Raw genomic sequence first — 6250 nt, 5'->3', positions numbered from 1 at the left:
CGAGGAGTATGACTTATAAGCTCCACCCGAGGGGAAGGCTATGGTAGCCTAGTACGCGTGCCGGCATTGAGCGAAACTTGCTGCACAAAGACCGACAATTCAAGGCATAGTCCATTGTTCGGTTGTAGTCAAGCGTAGCACCTTGCCTAAGTGGAAGTTCAACTTAACGGTCTCCACCGAAGTGCGGGTATATCAAACAGTGAATGGAACTAATGTGTCATCTGATGTGCATATGAGATCTGGTGGGGGATTGTTAAATGTAGATGGGCTGCAGCCCAGTAAGGCAGCCCATATAGTCTACAATTCCTGAAATCTCAAGGCCCATCACGTTGGCAGCTTGGGACAGCATTGGGGGACAAAGTTTAGTCCCACATTGCTAGTTGGGAGAGAGTTGGAGTGGTATATAAGGGCTGCTGTTCTAGTCATTCCAAGTGAGTGAGAATAGAAGAAGCCCTCGCGCACTCCTCCTCCTCCGCCCGCCCGTCTCGGCTCGGCACGGCACGTCACGACACGACACGTCACGCACGCACGTCGCGTTTCGTGACTCGAGTTCGAGTTCGAGACACACTCAAGGAAGCCTAAATTTTTGCTTGCTGCACCAACTATGTTGGGTACGTGTCGGCCTGCATGTGCATGATCGCCGCGTGTCCCTGGCTTCCTACGCGTGTCAACGCGGTCGGGGCGGCTCTCCTTCCAGGCTATACAAGGAGACCGATCAGATCTGGAAAATAGTGCTCTTAGATCTCTCTCTCTCGCGCGAAGTTCCTTTTGCTGTGCTACTCTCTAGTCTTCCCCATCCCGGCGACTGCGTGCACAGCCGTCCGGGAGAGCAGGCCTCCGAAACTCCGTCCGTTGAGATCCTGCACCGGGAGACGGGCGATAAGGTTTTTGGGGAGCGTCTCGGCGCGACCGCTCGCTCATTGTTCGTCTTCTTCTTCGACGACCCGGCTGCTTCATCGACAGATCCGACTACACCATGGGCGACATCAACAATACCCATGGTGGTGGTGCTGCTGCTGCTGATGTGACCTTCCCGGTCGCGATGTACGTGCTTTTCCTCTCCTACCTTGCACTGCTACTTGTTCCATGTTCAGATCTGATGCATGTGCTTAGTCTGATGTGTATGGTTAGGTATGCTTGTGCATCTCTAATGCTGTTTTTGGTAATTAATCTCATACGGAAATTGCCTAATAATCCAACATATAGTATAACCAGACCAATGAAATATCTGCTTTTCAGTTATTCTTCTTTGCTAGATTATTGTATTTAGTTGCCTGAAATTTTCCATCTAATTTCTTATTTCTTGTCAAGTCCTATAACTTTGAGTTGGAATCAGAAGCTGGTAGGCTGGAAAGCATGTATCATTAGGTAAGCAAGGTACAAGCCTATCTGCTCCTATTTAGGCATTTAGGCATCTGACTGTAGTTCCATTTTTCACCTTTTTTGCATCAGATGATTCAGATCTGATCTCTCTCTGGTTCGCTCGAATATTTTTGTGATTCTCTCTATATGATCTCTTGTCTTCCTTGATTTTATTTTCTTTATAGTTCTATTGTATAAATTGGATGAGAAACCTAATGTTTTTATGTGGGTGTTGTACAGATCTGTCCTTTGGAGCAGCTGAATTTTGGTGCCTTTACGTCACACGAGGAATCACTCGGTTCGTGATTCTCGTGCGCCGCCGTCCGGCAGGAGAAGGCACCCTCGATGTATGTCGTGCCGCCTCCGCCTCCTCCACGCCACAACATCCGTTCTACCCCGCATCGCAGCCGCTGGTTCGGAAGGAGTGGCCGGTGCCCGACGGGAGCAGCGCAAGGATCGCATGGCCTCCGCGCGTTGTGCGTTCCAACGACCGGTCGGGCTCTGTCGTCCTGCACATCTCGGATACGTTGTGCTCGGCTTGCTGGCCTACTCCGTCTCTTCGTTGTCACCTACGACGCCGGCCTGCAGACTAGCAGTCTGCCGTCCTCTGCTTTTTCTTCTTCAGATACCAGCAGGTTCTCTCTCTCTCTCAAAGGAACAAAGAATCACATATGTGTTTGTGCAGATCCTTTTCTATCTATGGCTTACAAGGTACTTGAAGAAAATCCTAGGTAATATTACTATTGACAGGAAGTTGCAGCCGGTGGTGGTGTTCCTTGGCAATGACGAGAGGAACAAATGATGGATTCTTCAAGAAAATCCTAGCTAATAGTTATATAGATATGTACTTCCAATACAATTCATGTAATCTCACCAGAACTAATTAAGAATATAGCCCCCTTTGCTCTGATTGATTTTTCAAGAGAAAATGCTTTTTATTTGGCCAATCTGAAATTAAAAATCTATGTTACTTTGGTTACCTGTCTTTTCTTCATGAATTATATGGTTTCCTCTTTTAAAATGTTATTATCTTCGATGCAGGTACATTTCTGTTGGTAATTGGATATGTATGCAGCTTACATGTCATTGGGTTTGCATTGCTCAATGCCTTTTGACTTATTTTGCTTCAGGTATAACAAGATTGTGAGGAGTTTATTTTTGCCATTATTTTATTGGAGAGATAGAATATAAACATAGATGGTTGCATGCCTAACTGCATCCAGTCCCATGCTTACTAGAGTTTCTAAATGCACATTTTTCCTGGACTTCCCTTTTTTTCCAGGTGATTTGTCCATCTTTCCAGAATCCCCTTTTCTTTTTCTTTCCATTTGTCTCTCAGGTTTGACCTGAACGCTCACCTTATGCTAATTGAGTTTTATCTCTTCCCTAGGCAGGGAGGCACACTGAAGGGAAGCAGCCGAGAGTCTTTATATTCATCCTTGCAAAAAAAAGGTACACATATATAAAAGTTGCTTCTTGGTTCTTGCCATTGCTCATGTCCACTAAAGCAATACGATCTTGGATTCCTAGAGCTTATATATAATTCATGAAAGACGCTCCCTCCTTTCTAATTCTAATTTGGCATGCAGCCAAGAGATGTAGAGTGCAAATTTTAATTTGTTTTGCTTGCAAGAGATATTTACTTGATTTGAAACAAGTTATTATCTCATTTCTCTCAATTAGTGTAGTTGTGGTAGCAATCAAATCTACAAGATATGTGCAAGAGATATTTTGAAGCTGGATTTCGCCTCCTCCAACTCCACAGTGCTCTTCATCATAAGAGAGGAGATATGGGTGGAGAAAAAAATAGACTGGATCAAGAGCAGAAGGTGAATGAGAGGCTACATTTTCTCCATCTTTGGCCCCCTCTGTGTGCGCTTGCAATTACTCACTCCTCCTTTTCTCCTATTTGAGGGTGGACTCTTCATCCTCCTCCCTAATCACCGTGTTTTAGGCTGAAGGGCATCGCGTTTGAGCTTGACGCCCTGTAGATCTGGATCCGGTATTCTAGCTACTGTTTGTTCTCTTGTATACATGCATTGTTATTAAACATACATTATTATGCAGTTTGTTTTGTGGGAAGCATGTCTTTTAGTCTCATATTATCCACAGTCAGCAAGTGGATTTTGTTGGTCACTACTTGCTTTCGCTTACTACATTTAGAGGCTATGTATATATAGGTGAAGCGATTATTTTCTCTGCCAAGATGGTCAGAGGATGCTTAGTTAATATCTGCCTCGCTATGTGTTGAGTTTTGTTGTTGCCAACTAGCTAATGTAGCCATGTTTTCCTGATGGTTGTTGCTCTATCTGCGCAATTTTCCTACAATGCTTGATTCTGCTCATCAGGGTCCTTTACTTGGTATAACTCTGCATATATTTTATATATAGCCTAAACTGTGTTTTTATTTCTGCCAGGTTGTGTTGATGTTGTAGATATTGCTGCAAGCGTTTGTCTGACGGGTAGTTGCTTCCCCTCGCTGCACGACCACCGTGTGTTAATTCTTCAGTACATGGTTTTTTCCCCGGTCATTCCCTACATGTTTTGTTTCTAATAACGATATACCCTATGTTTTTTAACCATTTCGTGCACATTCCTTTTTTATCTCTTATTTTTTTATTGGTTCTTATGTTCTCTACAAATCTTGCTTTTGCTAAAGATGTTGTCCTGGTTATTACATGTTCATTAGATTTTTTATTCCTTAGATGTATAGAATTTGACAACATGATTTGGTAGCATATAAGGTTCGATATGTGTGTTATATATGACTGAAATGGCAGTAAATGCATCTCTGGCACCACTCTTTGGTGTTTGCTTCTGTTGTATGTGTAGGACGACGAGATACCAGATCCTGCACTGGTATAAGTTACAGTTGCGCACTACAATTACCATCTTCGGCTACTTAGAAAAGCTGTTGTATCTCGCGAACACCACTACCTTATTCGTGAACTTAGATGGCAATCTGGTCTTAATCTGCTTGAGGTGAGGACACTTCTCTAAATATCATCACTTTCAGAGATTTTTTTTTGGCTTACATATCGGTTTAAATAAGATGTTCATTTCTTGAATGTTGCGGGTTATTGTGCTCATCTGCCTAGCAGGCATTGAATTTTGTCAGACAGTGGTAGGTCTAATCACAAGGTTCAATAGTTTCATTCTATATTCATTTCCAGTTGCACAACATGTGCTTGATGAACATTTCAATTGTTAAGCTGTAAGTAGACACTAGAGATAGGCTCCTGAAATTCATTGTAAGGATTTTTTTCAATTTCTAGGTATCAATAGTGCAGAACTAGAAATTCCTAGCAAACATATACCTTTTAAGAACAAAAGAGCGAAAATATATGGCCAGAAAAGTGGATATTTATTTTTATATTTTTCAGAGTGTGCATCGAGTGTGCACCGACACGAGTTCCACGGACCGTGCGTCAAGGCGCACCCTTAAATATAACCAGCTTTCCATGCTTTGGATTTTGACGGTTTTCGACTAATTGTATCATATAGTCAATTTATATCTCAAGTCTACAAAGAAGGCATTCATTTAGCAAAAGTTTTTTTTTTTGCTTTACCTGATTTTTTCATATTGCCCTTGTATTTTCTTTATCTGCTAACATGTGGTATTCATAATTCATTTTCTTGCTTCTAAAATTAATATTGCATATATTCTATTTTAGTCTTTTGATCTGCAACATAGTTAATGGTTGAATCCTATGTTTATCATGTCTAGCTATTAGCATTGTATCACACAATCTGGTTCAACTCTTTCTATTTACATATGTTCAACACTACCCCTGTTGGGTTTGTCAATAGATTGTTGTCGAGGCCGAGTGTGTGCCCTCGAGCACATGTAGCAAGAATAACTAGGGTACTTTTTGTCCTTCGAGCATAGTTAGTATACATCATCCGCAAGTAAGACCTCCGGTGCTTTCCTTCTGATAGATGGCATCACCTATTCATTTATTGATATCATTTTGAGAACATATACTTAGCGATTTTTTGGTCTCGGTAGGACACAAAATCTATATCCTTTATCAAACTCCTACAAAACTAATTATATATTTTCTAATAATATATCAGCTAATGCTTGTCTAAAACTACCTACATTTTTATTTATTCACCTATGGAGGCAACTCTTGAGGCTTGGGTTTCTTCTTATGCTATATCTAAGTGCAAATAGTACTCTTGATTTACAAATACTTTCATCTGATTACAACATTAGTATAACATTTCCTTTGTTCTCCAACATTTTATTATTATGTGGTGTTCTTAATGTTGCTCTAATTATAATATTTATTTGCTTTGTTCAGACTAATGGAGGCCGTCAAGATGGAGCCTGTAGAGCTCCAGACTGTCGAGATCCTGCCCGGTGTCATAGTAGAAGCTATGTTGCAGAATCTGCACCTTTCGGCGGTGCAACTAACTATTTGAATTAGGTTTTTTTTTGTGTGTAGTGGCTTTCAAAGACTGATTTGCGGCGAGCTTATTTAGATGTTACTTTTGTTATTATTAGCTTTATTTTATCTGTCTCTAAAAAATCATAAGAGTGTTAATATATTTTGATATTTCCCTCATTGTGTACAAGCATTGTTGTTCCATTCTGATTTCATCTTCAATTTTTATTAACTTTGCTTTCTAAATTCTATAAAACGTATTTTCTTTTACATGTAAATCGTTCGATTTTTACGGGGTCGTGCGCCAAGGCGCACATCTAAATCTAGTAGTACCTAGAAACACACGCTGGAGCTGGCTCTTCTCATAAGAGTCCACTTACGGGAAACTCCAATCCGCAACTAGTTGCGGGTGCACCCTGTTCTTTTTGTGACACTTCTAAGTTTCCAAAAAAAATGTAAACTAAATTTTTTTGACATACATTGTGCTGTATCTTGTG

General features: G+C 41.1%; 1 long non-coding RNA gene across 1 annotated transcript; it reads left to right on the top strand.

Annotated features, from left to right (window-relative positions):
* Positions 1–1893: 1893 nt before the first annotated feature.
* LOC124657844 lies at positions 1894–3730 on the top strand. Its single transcript, XR_006988900.1, has 3 exons — positions 1894–1997; positions 2113–2492; positions 2753–3730. It is a non-coding gene; the product is annotated as an uncharacterized LOC124657844 (long non-coding RNA).
* The last annotated feature ends 2520 nt before the right edge of the window (positions 3731–6250 follow it).

Source organism: Lolium rigidum, chromosome 5 (genome assembly GCF_022539505.1).
Source record: "Lolium rigidum isolate FL_2022 chromosome 5, APGP_CSIRO_Lrig_0.1, whole genome shotgun sequence".
Classification (NCBI taxonomy): domain Eukaryota; kingdom Viridiplantae; phylum Streptophyta; class Magnoliopsida; order Poales; family Poaceae; genus Lolium; species Lolium rigidum.
Note: the sequence above shows the minus strand (reverse complement) of the source record. Positions and strands in the feature narration are given on the sequence as shown.